Below are 15,499 nucleotides of genomic sequence, written 5' to 3' on the forward strand. Positions count from 1 at the left end.
CCCCCACTCACCATAAATATCCTTCTCTCCTGCTGTCCATTCAAATGATACAAGGTATCTTGTACATAGAGAGAAAGGGAGAATAGGCAGACTTGCTTCAAAGATTTGGTGACTTTGGATGGGTGGGTTGAATGAAGAAGTGAACCTGGTTTCTGGAAAAGGAGTATCGAGATGAAGATGAGGAAAAGTGAACATGGACCACATTCATAGGTTAGAGAAATAGATTTAATAGGTTGAATGGTTTTGAAAAGTGAACTTCGAGCAGTAATTGTTGGTTTTTAAACTGCACAGAAATTAAAAATGAATGTGGGATTGGAGGCACACTCTGAACAGAAAAGCACCATAAGCTGCTATGGTGCAACTCAAGATGGTGAATAGAACCTTTAATATGATGATGCTCTTCTTTTGCTAGTTTTTTCGAGTCACCTTTTATTGTAAGTAGCTGATACAGCATTTTTTGCAGCTCTTCAGTTTATGGTTATCATGTGAGAACACAGTTTTCATCATATTTATTATTCTACAAATGTATTTTTAAATGCACTGATGTGGTGTTTGCATGAAATGCAAGATGGCACATCATGGAATGTTTAAACTGAGCATCGCGGAGGATATGTGATATTTGGCACCCAGAGGAGTAGGACACGTAGATCCTATAAGAAGTAAAGACTCTCTAGCAAGGGCCGTCCATACTCTGAGTTTAAACTTTACTTTTTGTGAAATGGTTTATGAAAAACAACACGGCTGCTCCAGGTGAGGCTCGAACTCACAACCTCGGCATGGCTCAGTACAAGTACTGCTGTATAAGTACCGCGCGCTAACCGATTGCGCCACTGGAGCTCTCTCTTTTCACATCTCCCCAGGTGAGCCATCTACAGCTGACCAAGTAGATGACAGACACTGCTCCATCATTCACTGTGCAAGATCGACTCACATGCTAGCATGTTATCATGACTATTAAAAATACAGTCCAAACGGAATAGATTCTATAATTGTCCTATAACATATGCTCTGTCTATTCAAAACCCCATAGAATTATATCTTGACAGTTCTGACAAAGTCTAGGGGAATCTTATGAATATTTGTAATTAGCACATAGTAAGAATTTCCCAAAAATGAAATGTAGGTCCCTGATTGGGGGAAGACGTGGAATGTGAGATCTTGCCTCAGCTGTTTTTTTCTTTTTTAGGTACAGTATATTGACACTTCAGTACCTTTTGTGAAGCAAGGTTTCAGATGGGGCTGTGGGGCAGACGAGGTGGCCGAGTGGTTAAGGCGATGGACTGCTAATCCATTGTGCTCTGCACGCGTGGGTTCGAATCCCACCTTCGTCGGAAAGCCATCAGAGTCTCTTTTGATGGCCAGCATTTCTTGTAGTATAATTACACTCTCTTTCAAGACAGAGCCAGGATCCGCTAGATGGGATCATCTGACTGTTCCATTTTAACAAATATGTCAAATAAAGTGAAGTATTTTGTGCGTAATAGAAATTAGATCTTTCATGGAGTTTCCAGAGGATTGCCTTTCACTCACTCCTGGCTTATTAACCAGTTTGGATAAATAGATTGATAAGAAAGCAGCTCTTACTCCTAAAGTTTAGGCCGTCTCAAATGAATGACTGTTAACATATGTCTGCCCCACAGAGACAGATCACTTCTAATAAGTGGGTTCTCTATATGTCACTGATTGTAGACATACTAACTAGAGCTATCGGTATGGTCTTGAATGCGAAAAACTCTTATTTTCTCATATGAAAATGTAGTTTTTCATACTTCCAAAAAAAGTGCCTTAAGCATGGTCTTCAATGTGTGCGCGCATGTGGACATTCATATGCAACTACGTTTCCATACAGAGTCTCAAAATCATAGATATATTCATACCTCAGTAAGAATACATGTTGCAATTTACATCCTGCGTGCAGACTGGCCTTGTAGCTCAGTGGCAGAGCACTGGTCTTGTAAACCAGGGGTCATGAGTTCAAGCCTCATCAGGGCCTTTTTACATGAGTCTTTCTGTATGTTGTTTTCAAGTCATTCTTCCCTGGAGTCACACCTTGCTTTAGGATTGCTTATTGCCAAGCTTCCCTTTCCTGCTTTCATATTATCAAGAAAATATCATGAAGATCATTGAATTATAAATTATTGCCTCACCCCTTCCGATCGCCTGACGAACGCCTGACAAACGCCATTCTCACCCTGGCGGGCAAGCCCTGCCGGGCAAAGCCAAATAAGCCATGCATATTTACAGTTCCTTTGAAAGGCAGAGCGAGGACTAGGACCTCTGTTCCGACTGAATCTGCATCCACAGAAAGGATGTTATAAGGCCCTACAAATTTCACCAAGGAGATGTGAAAGTCTTCCCCCATAAAATACTTTTTTTCCCAGATACCCCGGCTCTTAGGCAAATGAGGTTACTCCTCAAAACCCCACCCCCACTCACCATAAATATCCTTCTCTCCTGCTGTCCATTCAAATGATACAAGGTATCTTGTACATAGAGAGAAAGGGAGAATAGGCAGACTTGCTTCAAAGATTTGGTGACTTTGGATGGGTGGGTTGAATGAAGAAGTGAACCTGGTTTCTGGAAAAGGAGTATCGAGATGAAGATGAGGAAAAGTGAACATGGACCACATTCATAGGTTAGAGAAATAGATTTAATAGGTTGAATGGTTTTGAAAAGTGAACTTCGAGCAGTAATTGTTGGTTTTTAAACTGCACAGAAATTAAAAATGAATGTGGGATTGGAGGCACACTCTGAACAGAAAAGCACCATAAGCTGCTATGGTGCAACTCAAGATGGTGAATAGAACCTTTAATATGATGATGCTCTTCTTTTGCTAGTTTTTTCGAGTCACCTTTTATTGTAAGTAGCTGATACAGCATTTTTTGCAGCTCTTCAGTTTATGGTTATCATGTGAGAACACAGTTTTCATCATATTTATTATTCTACAAATGTATTTTTAAATGCACTGATGTGGTGTTTGCATGAAATGCAAGATGGCACATCATGGAATGTTTAAACTGAGCATCGCGGAGGATATGTGATATTTGGCACCCAGAGGAGTAGGACACGTAGATCCTATAAGAAGTAAAGACTCTCTAGCAAGGGCCGTCCATACTCTGAGTTTAAACTTTACTTTTTGTGAAATGGTTTATGAAAAACAACACGGCTGCTCCAGGTGAGGCTCGAACTCACAACCTCGGCATGGCTCAGTGCAAGTACTGCTGTATAAGTACCGCGCGCTAACCGATTGCGCCACTGGAGCTCTCTCTTTTCACATCTCCCCAGGTGAGCCATCTACAGCTGACCAAGTAGATGACAGACACTGCTCCATCATTCACTGTGCAAGATCGACTCACATGCTAGCATGTTATCATGACTATTAAAAATACAGTCCAAACGGAATAGATTCTATAATTGTCCTATAACATATGCTCTGTCTATTCAAAACCCCATAGAATTATATCTTGACAGTTCTGACAAAGTCTAGGGGAATCTTATGAATATTTGTAATTAGCACATAGTAAGAATTTCCCAAAAATGAAATGTAGGTCCCTGATTGGGGGAAGACGTGGAATGTGAGATCTTGCCTCAGCTGTTTTTTTCTTTTTTAGGTACAGTATATTGACACTTCAGTACCTTTTGTGAAGCAAGGTTTCAGATGGGGCTGTGGGGCAGACGAGGTGGCCGAGTGGTTAAGGCGATGGACTGCTAATCCATTGTGCTCTGCACGCGTGGGTTCGAATCCCACCTTCGTCGGAAAGCCATCAGAGTCTCTTTTGATGGCCAGCATTTCTTGTAGTATAATTACACTCTCTTTCAAGACAGAGCCAGGATCCGCTAGATGGGATCATCTGACTGTTCCATTTTAACAAATATGTCAAATAAAGTGAAGTATTTTGTGCGTAATAGAAATTAGATCTTTCATGGAGTTTCCAGAGGATTGCCTTTCACTCACTCCTGGCTTATTAACCAGTTTGGATAAATAGATTGATAAGAAAGCAGCTCTTACTCCTAAAGTTTAGGCCGTCTCAAATGAATGACTGTTAACATATGTCTGCCCCACAGAGACAGATCACTTCTAATAAGTGGGTTCTCTATATGTCACTGATTGTAGACATACTAACTAGAGCTATCGGTATGGTCTTGAATGCGAAAAACTCTTATTTTCTCATATGAAAATGTAGTTTTTCATACTTCCAAAAAAAGTGCCTTAAGCATGGTCTTCAATGTGTGCGCGCATGTGGACATTCATATGCAACTACGTTTCCATACAGAGTCTCAAAATCATAGATATATTCATACCTCAGTAAGAATACATGTTGCAATTTACATCCTGCGTGCAGACTGGCCTTGTAGCTCAGTGGCAGAGCACTGGTCTTGTAAACCAGGGGTCATGAGTTCAAGCCTCATCAGGGCCTTTTTACATGAGTCTTTCTGTATGTTGTTTTCAAGTCATTCTTCCCTGGAGTCACACCTTGCTTTAGGATTGCTTATTGCCAAGCTTCCCTTTCCTGCTTTCATATTATCAAGAAAATATCATGAAGATCATTGAATTATAAATTATTGCCTCACCCCTTCCGATCGCCTGACGAACGCCTGACAAACGCCATTCTCACCCTGGCGGGCAAGCCCTGCCGGGCAAAGCCAAATAAGCCATGCATATTTACAGTTCCTTTGAAAGGCAGAGCGAGGACTAGGACCTCTGTTCCGACTGAATCTGCATCCACAGAAAGGATGTTATAAGGCCCTACAAATTTCACCAAGGAGATGTGAAAGTCTTCCCCCATAAAATACTTTTTTTCCCAGATACCCCGGCTCTTAGGCAAATGAGGTTACTCCTCAAAACCCCACCCCCACTCACCATAAATATCCTTCTCTCCTGCTGTCCATTCAAATGATACAAGGTATCTTGTACATAGAGAGAAAGGGAGAATAGGCAGACTTGCTTCAAAGATTTGGTGACTTTGGATGGGTGGGTTGAATGAAGAAGTGAACCTGGTTTCTGGAAAAGGAGTATCGAGATGAAGATGAGGAAAAGTGAACATGGACCACATTCATAGGTTAGAGAAATAGATTTAATAGGTTGAATGGTTTTGAAAAGTGAACTTCGAGCAGTAATTGTTGGTTTTTAAACTGCACAGAAATTAAAAATGAATGTGGGATTGGAGGCACACTCTGAACAGAAAAGCACCATAAGCTGCTATGGTGCAACTCAAGATGGTGAATAGAACCTTTAATATGATGATGCTCTTCTTTTGCTAGTTTTTTCGAGTCACCTTTTATTGTAAGTAGCTGATACAGCATTTTTTGCAGCTCTTCAGTTTATGGTTATCATGTGAGAACACAGTTTTCATCATATTTATTATTCTACAAATGTATTTTTAAATGCACTGATGTGGTGTTTGCATGAAATGCAAGATGGCACATCATGGAATGTTTAAACTGAGCATCGCGGAGGATATGTGATATTTGGCACCCAGAGGAGTAGGACACGTAGATCCTATAAGAAGTAAAGACTCTCTAGCAAGGGCCGTCCATACTCTGAGTTTAAACTTTACTTTTTGTGAAATGGTTTATGAAAAACAACACGGCTGCTCCAGGTGAGGCTCGAACTCACTACCTCGGCATGGCTCAGTACAAGTACTGCTGTATAAGTACCGCGCGCTAACCGATTGCGCCACTGGAGCTCTCTCTTTTCACATCTCCCCAGGTGAGCCATCTACAGCTGACCAAGTAGATGACAGACACTGCTCCATCATTCACTGTGCAAGATCGACTCACATGCTAGCATGTTATCATGACTATTAAAAATACAGTCCAAACGGAATAGATTCTATAATTGTCCTATAACATATGCTCTGTCTATTCAAAACCCCATAGAATTATATCTTGACAGTTCTGACAAAGTCTAGGGGAATCTTATGAATATTTGTAATTAGCACATAGTAAGAATTTCCCAAAAATTAAATGTAGGTCCCTGATTGGGGGAAGACGTGGAATGTGAGATCTTGCCTCAGCTGTTTTTTTCTTTTTTAGGTACAGTATATTGACACTTCAGTACCTTTTGTGAAGCAAGGTTTCAGATGGGGCTGTGGGGCAGACGAGGTGGCCGAGTGGTTAAGGCGATGGACTGCTAATCCATTGTGCTCTGCACGCGTGGGTTCGAATCCCACCTTCGTCGGAAAGCCATCAGAGTCTCTTTTGATGGCCAGCATTTCTTGTAGTATAATTACACTCTCTTTCAAGACAGAGCCAGGATCCGCTAGATGGGATCATCTGACTGTTCCATTTTAACAAATATGTCAAATAAAGTGAAGTATTTTGTGCGTAATAGAAATTAGATCTTTCATGGAGTTTCCAGAGGATTGCCTTTCACTCACTCCTGGCTTATTAACCAGTTTGGATAAATAGATTGATAAGAAAGCAGCTCTTACTCCTAAAGTTTAGGCCGTCTCAAATGAATGACTGTTAACATATGTCTGCCCCACAGAGACAGATCACTTCTAATAAGTGGGTTCTCTATATGTCACTGATTGCAGACATACTAACTAGAGCTATCGGTATGGTCTTGAATGCGAAAACTCTTATTTTCTCATATGAAAATGTAGTTTTTCATACTTCCAAAAAAAGTGCCTTAAGCATGGTCTTCAATGTGTGCGCGCACGTGGACATTCATATGCAACTACGTTTCCATACAGAGTCTCAAAATCATAGATATATTCATACCTCAGTAAGAATACATGTTGCAATTTACATCCTGCGTGCAGACTGGCCTTGTAGCTCAGTGGCAGAGCACTGGTCTTGTAAACCAGGGGTCATGAGTTCAAGCCTCATCAGGGCCTTTTTACATGAGTCTTTCTGTATGTTGTTTTCAAGTCATTCTTCCCTGGAGTCACACCTTGCTTTAGGATTGCTTATTGCCAAGCTTCCCTTTCCTGCTTTCATATTATCAAGAAAATATCATGAAGATCATTGAATTATAAATTATTGCCTCACCCCTTCCGATCGCCTGACGAACGCCTGACAAACGCCATTCTCACCCTGCCGGGCAAGCCCTGCCGGGCAAAGCCAAATAAGCCATGCATATTTACAGTTCCTTTGAAAGGCAGAGCGAGGACTAGGACCTCTGTTCCGACTGAATCTGCATCCACAGAAAGGATGTTATAAGGCCCTACAAATTTCACCAAGGAGATGTGAAAGTCTTCCCCCATAAAATACTTTTTTTCCCAGATACCCCGGCTCTTAGGCAAATGAGGTTACTCCTCAAAACCCCACCCCCACTCACCATAAATATCCTTCTCTCCTGCTGTCCATTCAAATGATACAAGGTATCTTGTACATAGAGAGAAAGGGAGAATAGGCAGACTTGCTTCAAAGATTTGGTGACCTTGGATGGGTGGGTTGAATGAAGAAGTGAACCTGGTTTCTGGGAGAGGAGTATCGAGATGAAGATGAGGAAAAGTGAACATGGACCACATTCATAGGTTAGAGAAATACATTTAATAGGTTGAATGGTTTTGAAAAGTGAACTTCGAGCAGTAATTGTTGGTTTTTAAACTGCACAGAAATTAAAAATGAATGTGGGATTGGAGGCACACTCTGAACAGAAAAGCACCATAAGCTGCTATGGTGCAACTCAAGATGGTGAATAGAACCTTTAATATGATGATGCTCTTCTTTTGCTAGTTTTTTCGAGTCACCTTTTATTGTAAGTAGCTGATACAGCATTTTTTGCAGCTCTTCAGTTTATGGTTATCATGTGAGAACACAGTTTTCATCATATTTATTATTCTACAAATGTATTTTTAAATGCACTGATGTGGTGTTTGCATGAAATGCAAGATGGCACATCATGGAATGTTTAAACTGAGCATCGCGGAGGATATGTGATATTTGGCACCCAGAGGAGTAGGACACGTAGATCCTATAAGAAGTAAAGACTCTCTAGCAAGGGCCGTCCATACTCTGAGTTTAAACTTTACTTTTTGTGAAATGGTTTATGAAAAACAACACGGCTGCTCCAGGTGAGGCTCGAACTCACAACCTTGGCATGGCTCAGTGCAAGTACTGCTGTATAAGTACCGCGCGCTAACCGATTGCGCCACTGGAGCTCTCTCTTTTCACATCTCCCCAGGTGAGCCATCTACAGCTGACCAAGTAGATGACAGACACTGCTCCATCATTCACTGTGCAAGATCGACTCACATGCTAGCATGTTATCATGACTATTAAAAATACAGTCCAAACGGAATAGATTCTATAATTGTCCTATAACATATGCTCTGTCTATTCAAAACCCCATAGAATTATATCTTGACAGTTCTGACAAAGTCTAGGGGAATCTTATGAATATTTGTAATTAGCACATAGTAAGAATTTCCCAAAAATGAAATGTAGGTCCCTGATTGGGGGAAGACGTGGAATGTGAGATCTTGCCTCAGCTGTTTTTTTCTTTTTTAGGTACAGTATATTGACACTTCAGTACCTTTTGTGAAGCAAGGTTTCAGATGGGGCTGTGGGGCAGACGAGGTGGCCGAGTGGTTAAGGCGATGGACTGCTAATCCATTGTGCTCTGCACGCGTGGGTTCGAATCCCACCTTCGTCGGAAAGCCATCAGAGTCTCTTTTGATGGCCAGCATTTCTTGTAGTATAATTACACTCTCTTTCAAGACAGAGCCAGGATCCGCTAGATGGGATCATCTGACTGTTCCATTTTAACAAATATGTCAAATAAAGTGAAGTATTTTGTGCGTAATAGAAATTAGATCTTTCATGGAGTTTCCAGAGGATTGCCTTTCACTCACTCCTGGCTTATTAACCAGTTTGGATAAATAGATTGATAAGAAAGCAGCTCTTACTCCTAAAGTTTAGGCCGTCTCAAATGAATGACTGTTAACATATGTCTGCCCCACAGAGACAGATCACTTCTAATAAGTGGGTTCTCTATATGTCACTGATTGTAGACATACTAACTAGAGCTATCGGTATGGTCTTGAATGCGAAAAACTCTTATTTTCTCATATGAAAATGTAGTTTTTCATACTTCCAAAAAAAGTGCCTTAAGCATGGTCTTCAATGTGTGCGCGCATGTGGACATTCATATGCAACTACGTTTCCATACAGAGTCTCAAAATCATAGATATATTCATACCTCAGTAAGAATACATGTTGCAATTTACATCCTGCGTGCAGACTGGCCTTGTAGCTCAGTGGCAGAGCACTGGTCTTGTAAACCAGGGGTCATGAGTTCAAGCCTCATCAGGGCCTTTTTACATGAGTCTTTCTGTATGTTGTTTTCAAGTCATTCTTCCCTGGAGTCACACCTTGCTTTAGGATTGCTTATTGCCAAGCTTCCCTTTCCTGCTTTCATATTATCAAGAAAATATCATGAAGATCATTGAATTATAAATTATTGCCTCACCCCTTCCGATCGCCTGACGAACGCCTGACAAACGCCATTCTCACCCTGGCGGGCAAGCCCTGCCGGGCAAAGCCAAATAAGCCATGCATATTTACAGTTCCTTTGAAAGGCAGAGCGAGGACTAGGACCTCTGTTCCGACTGAATCTGCATCCACAGAAAGGATGTTATAAGGCCCTACAAATTTCACCAAGGAGATGTGAAAGTCTTCCCCCATAAAATACTTTTTTTCCCAGATACCCCGGCTCTTAGGCAAATGAGGTTACTCCTCAAAACCCCACCCCCACTCACCATAAATATCCTTCTCTCCTGCTGTCCATTCAAATGATACAAGGTATCTTGTACATAGAGAGAAAGGGAGAATAGGCAGACTTGCTTCAAAGATTTGGTGACTTTGGATGGGTGGGTTGAATGAAGAAGTGAACCTGGTTTCTGGAAAAGGAGTATCGAGATGAAGATGAGGAAAAGTGAACATGGACCACATTCATAGGTTAGAGAAATAGATTTAATAGGTTGAATGGTTTTGAAAAGTGAACTTCGAGCAGTAATTGTTGGTTTTTAAACTGCACAGAAATTAAAAATGAATGTGGGATTGGAGGCACACTCTGAACAGAAAAGCACCATAAGCTGCTATGGTGCAACTCAAGATGGTGAATAGAACCTTTAATATGATGATGCTCTTCTTTTGCTAGTTTTTTCGAGTCACCTTTTATTGTAAGTAGCTGATACAGCATTTTTTGCAGCTCTTCAGTTTATGGTTATCATGTGAGAACACAGTTTTCATCATATTTATTATTCTACAAATGTATTTTTAAATGCACTGATGTGGTGTTTGCATGAAATGCAAGATGGCACATCATGGAATGTTTAAACTGAGCATCGCGGAGGATATGTGATATTTGGCACCCAGAGGAGTAGGACACGTAGATCCTATAAGAAGTAAAGACTCTCTAGCAAGGGCCGTCCATACTCTGAGTTTAAACTTTACTTTTTGTGAAATGGTTTATGAAAAACAACACGGCTGCTCCAGGTGAGGCTCGAACTCACAACCTCGGCATGGCTCAGTACAAGTACTGCTGTATAAGTACCACGCGCTAACCGATTGCGCCACTGGAGCTCTCTCTTTTCACATCTCCCCAGGTGAGCCATCTACAGCTGACCAAGTAGATGACAGACACTGCTCCATCATTCACTGTGCAAGATCGACTCACATGCTAGCATGTTATCATGACTATTAAAAATACAGTCCAAACGGAATAGATTCTATAATTGTCCTATAACATATGCTCTGTCTATTCAAAACCCCATAGAATTATATCTTGACAGTTCTGACAAAGTCTAGGGGAATCTTATGAATATTTGTAATTAGCACATAGTAAGAATTTCCCAAAAATTAAATGTAGGTCCCTGATTGGGGGAAGACGTGGAATGTGAGATCTTGCCTCAGCTGTTTTTTTCTTTTTTAGGTACAGTATATTGACACTTCAGTACCTTTTGTGAAGCAAGGTTTCAGATGGGGCTGTGGGGCAGACGAGGTGGCCGAGTGGTTAAGGCGATGGACTGCTAATCCATTGTGCTCTGCACGCGTGGGTTCGAATCCCACCTTCGTCGGAAAGCCATCAGAGTCTCTTTTGATGGCCAGCATTTCTTGTAGTATAATTACACTCTCTTTCAAGACAGAGCCAGGATCCGCTAGATGGGATCATCTGACTGTTCCATTTTAACAAATATGTCAAATAAAGTGAAGTATTTTGTGCGTAATAGAAATTAGATCTTTCATGGAGTTTCCAGAGGATTGCCTTTCACTCACTCCTGGCTTATTAACCAGTTTGGATAAATAGATTGATAAGAAAGCAGCTCTTACTCCTAAAGTTTAGGCCGTCTCAAATGAATGACTGTTAACATATGTCTGCCCCACAGAGACAGATCACTTCTAATAAGTGGGTTCTCTATATGTCACTGATTGCAGACATACTAACTAGAGCTATCGGTATGGTCTTGAATGCGAAAACTCTTATTTTCTCATATGAAAATGTAGTTTTTCATACTTCCAAAAAAAGTGCCTTAAGCATGGTCTTCAATGTGTGCGCGCACGTGGACATTCATATGCAACTACGTTTCCATACAGAGTCTCAAAATCATAGATATATTCATACCTCAGTAAGAATACATGTTGCAATTTACATCCTGCGTGCAGACTGGCCTTGTAGCTCAGTGGCAGAGCACTGGTCTTGTAAACCAGGGGTCATGAGTTCAAGCCTCATCAGGGCCTTTTTACATGAGTCTTTCTGTATGTTGTTTTCAAGTCATTCTTCCCTGGAGTCACACCTTGCTTTAGGATTGCTTATTGCCAAGCTTCCCTTTCCTGCTCTCATATTATCAAGAAAATATCATGAAGATCATTGAATTATACATTATTGCCTCACCCCTTCCGATCGCCTGACGAACGCCTGACAAACGCCATTCTCACCCTGCCGGGCAAGCCCTGCCGGGCAAAGCCAAATAAGCCATGCATATTTACAGTTCCTTTGAAAGGCAGAGCGAGGACTAGGACCTCTGTTCCGACTGAATCTGCATCCACAGAAAGGATTGTATAAGGCCCTACAAATTTCACCAAGGAGATGTGAAAGTCTTCCCCCATAAAATACTTTTTTTCCCAGATACCCCGGCTCTTAGGCAAATGAGGTTACTCCTCAAAACCCCACCCCCACTCACCATAAATATCCTTCTCTCCTGCTGTCCATTCAAATGATACAAGGTATCTTGTACATAGAGAGAAAGGGAGAATAGGCAGACTTGCTTCAAAGATTTGGTGACCTTGGATGGGTGGGTTGAATGAAGAAGTGAACCTGGTTTCTGGGAGAGGAGTATCGAGATGAAGATGAGGAAAAGTGAACATGGACCACATTCATAGGTTAGAGAAATACATTTAATAGGTTGAATGGTTTTGAAAAGTGAACTTCGAGCAGTAATTGTTGGTTTTTAAACTGCACAGAAATTAAAAATGAATGTGGGATTGGAGGCACACTCTGAACAGAAAAGCACCATAAGCTGCTATGGTGCAACTCAAGATGGTGAATAGAACCTTTAATATGATGATGCTCTTCTTTTGCTAGTTTTTTCGAGTCACCTTTTATTGTAAGTAGCTGATACAGCATTTTTTGCAGCTCTTCAGTTTATGGTTATCATGTGAGAACACAGTTTTCATCATATTTATTATTCTACAAATGTATTTTTAAATGCACTGATGTGGTGTTTGCATGAAATGCAAGATGGCACATCATGGAATGTTTAAACTGAGCATCGCGGAGGATATGTGATATTTGGCACCCAGAGGAGTAGGACACGTAGATCCTATAAGAAGTAAAGACTCTCTAGCAAGGGCCGTCCATACTCTGAGTTTAAACTTTACTTTTTGTGAAATGGTTTATGAAAAACAACACGGCTGCTCCAGGTGAGGCTCGAACTCACAACCTCGGCATGGCTCAGTGCAAGTACTGCTGTATAAGTACCGCGCGCTAACCGATTGCGCCACTGGAGCTCTCTCTTTTCACATCTCCCCAGGTGAGCCATCTACAGCAGACCAAGTAGATGACAGACACTGCTCCATCATTCACTGTGCAAGATCGACTCACATGCTAGCATGTTATCATGACTATTAAAAATACAGTCCAAACGGAATAGATTCTATAATTGTCCTATAACATATGCTCTGTCTATTCAAAACCCCATAGAATTATATCTTGACAGTTCTGACAAAGTCTAGGGGAATCTTATGAATATTTGTAATTAGCACATAGTAAGAATTTCCCAAAAATGAAATGTAGGTCCCTGATTGGGGGAAGACGTGGAATGTGAGATCTTGCCTCAGCTGTTTTTTTCTTTTTTAGGTACAGTATATTGACACTTCAGTACCTTTTGTGAAGCAAGGTTTCAGATGGGGCTGTGGGGCAGACGAGGTGGCCGAGTGGTTAAGGCGATGGACTGCTAATCCATTGTGCTCTGCACGCGTGGGTTCGAATCCCACCTTCGTCGGAAAGCCATCAGAGTCTCTTTTGATGGCCAGCATTTCTTGTAGTATAATTACACTCTCTTTCAAGACAGAGCCAGGATCCGCTAGATGGGATCATCTGACTGTTCCATTTTAACAAATATGTCAAATAAAGTGAAGTATTTTGTGCGTAATAGAAATTAGATCTTTCATGGAGTTTCCAGAGGATTGCCTTTCACTCACTCCTGGCTTATTAACCAGTTTGGATAAATAGATTGATAAGAAAGCAGCTCTTACTCCTAAAGTTTAGGCCGTCTCAAATGAATGACTGTTAACATATGTCTGCCCCACAGAGACAGATCACTTCTAATAAGTGGGTTCTCTATATGTCACTGATTGTAGACATACTAACTAGAGCTATCGGTATGGTCTTGAATGCGAAAAACTCTTATTTTCTCATATGAAAATGTAGTTTTTCATACTTCCAAAAAAAGTGCCTTAAGCATGGTCTTCAATGTGTGCGCGCATGTGGACATTCATATGCAACTACGTTTCCATACAGAGTCTCAAAATCATAGATATATTCATACCTCAGTAAGAATACATGTTGCAATTTACATCCTGCGTGCAGACTGGCCTTGTAGCTCAGTGGCAGAGCACTGGTCTTGTAAACCAGGGGTCATGAGTTCAAGCCTCATCAGGGCCTTTTTACATGAGTCTTTCTGTATGTTGTTTTCAAGTCATTCTTCCCTGGAGTCACACCTTGCTTTAGGATTGCTTATTGCCAAGCTTCCCTTTCCTGCTTTCATATTATCAAGAAAATATCATGAAGATCATTGAATTATAAATTATTGCCTCACCCCTTCCGATCGCCTGACGAACGCCTGACAAACGCCATTCTCACCCTGGCGGGCAAGCCCTGCCGGGCAAAGCCAAATAAGCCATGCATATTTACAGTTCCTTTGAAAGGCAGAGCGAGGACTAGGACCTCTGTTCCGACTGAATCTGCATCCACAGAAAGGATGTTATAAGGCCCTACAAATTTCACCAAGGAGATGTGAAAGTCTTCCCCCATAAAATACTTTTTTTCCCAGATACCCCGGCTCTTAGGCAAATGAGGTTACTCCTCAAAACCCCACCCCCACTCACCATAAATCTCCTTCTCTCCTGCTGTCCATTCAAATGATACAAGGTATCTTGTACATAGAGAGAAAGGGAGAATAGGCAGACTTGCTTCAAAGATTTGGTGACCTTGGATGGGTGGGTTGAATGAAGAAGTGAACCTGGTTTCTGGGAAAGGAGTATCGAGATGAAGATGAGGAAAAGTGAACATGGACCACATTCATAGGTTAGAGAAATACATTTAATAGGTTGAATGGTTTTGAAAAGTGAACTTCGAGCAGTAATTGTTGGTTTTTAAACTGCAAAGAAATTAAAAATGAATGTGGGATTGGAGGCACACTCTGAGCAGAAAAGCACCATAAGCTGCTATGGTGCAACTCAAGATGGTGAATAGAACCTTTAATATGATGATGCTCTTCTTTTGCTAGTTTTTTTCGAGTCACCTTTTATTGTAAGTAGCTGATACAGCATTTTTTGCAGCTCTTCAGTTTATGGTTATCATGTGAGAACACTGTTTTCATCATATTTATTATTCTACAAATGTATTTTTAAATGCACTGATGTGGTGTTTGCATGAAATGCAAGATGGCACATCATGGAATGTTTAAACTGAGCATCGCGGAGGATATGTGATATTTGGCACCCAGAGGAGTAGGGCACGTAGATCCTATAAGAAGTAAAGACTCTCTAGCAAGGGCCGTCCATACTCTGAGTTTAAACTTTACTTTTTGTGAAATGGTTTATGAAAAACAACACGGCTGCTCCAGGTGAGGCTCGAACTCACAACCTCGGCATGGCTCAGTGCAAGTACTGCTGTATAAGTACCGCGCGCTAACCGATTGCGCCACTGGAGCTCTCTCTTTTCACATCTCCCCAGGTGAGCCATCTACAGCTGACCAAGTAGATGACAGACACTGCTCCATCATTCACTGTGCAAGATCGACTCACATGCTAGCATGTTATCATG

At 41.2% G+C, this 15,499-nt stretch overlaps 19 non-coding genes across 19 annotated transcripts; 12 read left to right on the top strand and 7 right to left on the bottom strand.

Annotated features, from left to right (window-relative positions):
• Positions 1-742: 742 nt before the first annotated feature.
• TRNAI-UAU (transfer RNA isoleucine (anticodon UAU)) lies at positions 743-837 on the bottom strand. Its single transcript has 2 exons — positions 800-837; positions 743-778 (listed from the first exon to the last, which is right to left on the bottom strand). It is a non-coding gene; the product is annotated as a tRNA-Ile (tRNA).
• Positions 838-1,249: 412 nt separating this feature from the next.
• TRNAS-GCU (transfer RNA serine (anticodon GCU)) lies at positions 1,250-1,331 on the top strand. The gene has a single exon. It is a non-coding gene; the product is annotated as a tRNA-Ser (tRNA).
• Positions 1,332-1,921: 590 nt separating this feature from the next.
• Positions 1,922-1,993, top strand: TRNAT-UGU (transfer RNA threonine (anticodon UGU)). Its single transcript has one exon. It is a non-coding gene; the product is annotated as a tRNA-Thr (tRNA).
• A 1,174-nt stretch (positions 1,994-3,167) lies between these two features.
• Positions 3,168-3,262, bottom strand: TRNAI-UAU (transfer RNA isoleucine (anticodon UAU)). The gene is made up of 2 exons: positions 3,225-3,262; positions 3,168-3,203 (listed from the first exon to the last, which is right to left on the bottom strand). It is a non-coding gene; the product is annotated as a tRNA-Ile (tRNA).
• A 412-nt stretch (positions 3,263-3,674) lies between these two features.
• On the top strand, positions 3,675-3,756 carry TRNAS-GCU (transfer RNA serine (anticodon GCU)). Its single transcript has one exon. It is a non-coding gene; the product is annotated as a tRNA-Ser (tRNA).
• A 590-nt stretch (positions 3,757-4,346) lies between these two features.
• Positions 4,347-4,418, top strand: TRNAT-UGU (transfer RNA threonine (anticodon UGU)). Its single transcript has one exon. It is a non-coding gene; the product is annotated as a tRNA-Thr (tRNA).
• Positions 4,419-5,592: 1,174 nt separating this feature from the next.
• On the bottom strand, positions 5,593-5,687 carry TRNAI-UAU (transfer RNA isoleucine (anticodon UAU)). Its single transcript has 2 exons — positions 5,650-5,687; positions 5,593-5,628 (listed from the first exon to the last, which is right to left on the bottom strand). It is a non-coding gene; the product is annotated as a tRNA-Ile (tRNA).
• A 412-nt stretch (positions 5,688-6,099) lies between these two features.
• On the top strand, positions 6,100-6,181 carry TRNAS-GCU (transfer RNA serine (anticodon GCU)). Its single transcript has one exon. It is a non-coding gene; the product is annotated as a tRNA-Ser (tRNA).
• Positions 6,182-6,770: 589 nt separating this feature from the next.
• On the top strand, positions 6,771-6,842 carry TRNAT-UGU (transfer RNA threonine (anticodon UGU)). Its single transcript has one exon. It is a non-coding gene; the product is annotated as a tRNA-Thr (tRNA).
• A 1,174-nt stretch (positions 6,843-8,016) lies between these two features.
• Positions 8,017-8,111, bottom strand: TRNAI-UAU (transfer RNA isoleucine (anticodon UAU)). Its single transcript has 2 exons — positions 8,074-8,111; positions 8,017-8,052 (listed from the first exon to the last, which is right to left on the bottom strand). It is a non-coding gene; the product is annotated as a tRNA-Ile (tRNA).
• A 412-nt stretch (positions 8,112-8,523) lies between these two features.
• Positions 8,524-8,605, top strand: TRNAS-GCU (transfer RNA serine (anticodon GCU)). The gene has a single exon. It is a non-coding gene; the product is annotated as a tRNA-Ser (tRNA).
• A 590-nt stretch (positions 8,606-9,195) lies between these two features.
• Positions 9,196-9,267, top strand: TRNAT-UGU (transfer RNA threonine (anticodon UGU)). The gene has a single exon. It is a non-coding gene; the product is annotated as a tRNA-Thr (tRNA).
• Positions 9,268-10,441: 1,174 nt separating this feature from the next.
• TRNAI-UAU (transfer RNA isoleucine (anticodon UAU)) lies at positions 10,442-10,536 on the bottom strand. The gene is made up of 2 exons: positions 10,499-10,536; positions 10,442-10,477 (listed from the first exon to the last, which is right to left on the bottom strand). It is a non-coding gene; the product is annotated as a tRNA-Ile (tRNA).
• A 412-nt stretch (positions 10,537-10,948) lies between these two features.
• TRNAS-GCU (transfer RNA serine (anticodon GCU)) lies at positions 10,949-11,030 on the top strand. Its single transcript has one exon. It is a non-coding gene; the product is annotated as a tRNA-Ser (tRNA).
• A 589-nt stretch (positions 11,031-11,619) lies between these two features.
• TRNAT-UGU (transfer RNA threonine (anticodon UGU)) lies at positions 11,620-11,691 on the top strand. The gene has a single exon. It is a non-coding gene; the product is annotated as a tRNA-Thr (tRNA).
• A 1,174-nt stretch (positions 11,692-12,865) lies between these two features.
• On the bottom strand, positions 12,866-12,960 carry TRNAI-UAU (transfer RNA isoleucine (anticodon UAU)). The gene is made up of 2 exons: positions 12,923-12,960; positions 12,866-12,901 (listed from the first exon to the last, which is right to left on the bottom strand). It is a non-coding gene; the product is annotated as a tRNA-Ile (tRNA).
• A 412-nt stretch (positions 12,961-13,372) lies between these two features.
• TRNAS-GCU (transfer RNA serine (anticodon GCU)) lies at positions 13,373-13,454 on the top strand. The gene has a single exon. It is a non-coding gene; the product is annotated as a tRNA-Ser (tRNA).
• A 590-nt stretch (positions 13,455-14,044) lies between these two features.
• Positions 14,045-14,116, top strand: TRNAT-UGU (transfer RNA threonine (anticodon UGU)). Its single transcript has one exon. It is a non-coding gene; the product is annotated as a tRNA-Thr (tRNA).
• A 1,175-nt stretch (positions 14,117-15,291) lies between these two features.
• Positions 15,292-15,386, bottom strand: TRNAI-UAU (transfer RNA isoleucine (anticodon UAU)). Its single transcript has 2 exons — positions 15,349-15,386; positions 15,292-15,327 (listed from the first exon to the last, which is right to left on the bottom strand). It is a non-coding gene; the product is annotated as a tRNA-Ile (tRNA).
• Positions 15,387-15,499: the final 113 nt, after the last annotated feature.

This window comes from Triturus cristatus, chromosome 12 (genome assembly GCF_964204655.1).
Source record: "Triturus cristatus chromosome 12, aTriCri1.1, whole genome shotgun sequence".
Taxonomy (NCBI): domain Eukaryota; kingdom Metazoa; phylum Chordata; class Amphibia; order Caudata; family Salamandridae; genus Triturus; species Triturus cristatus.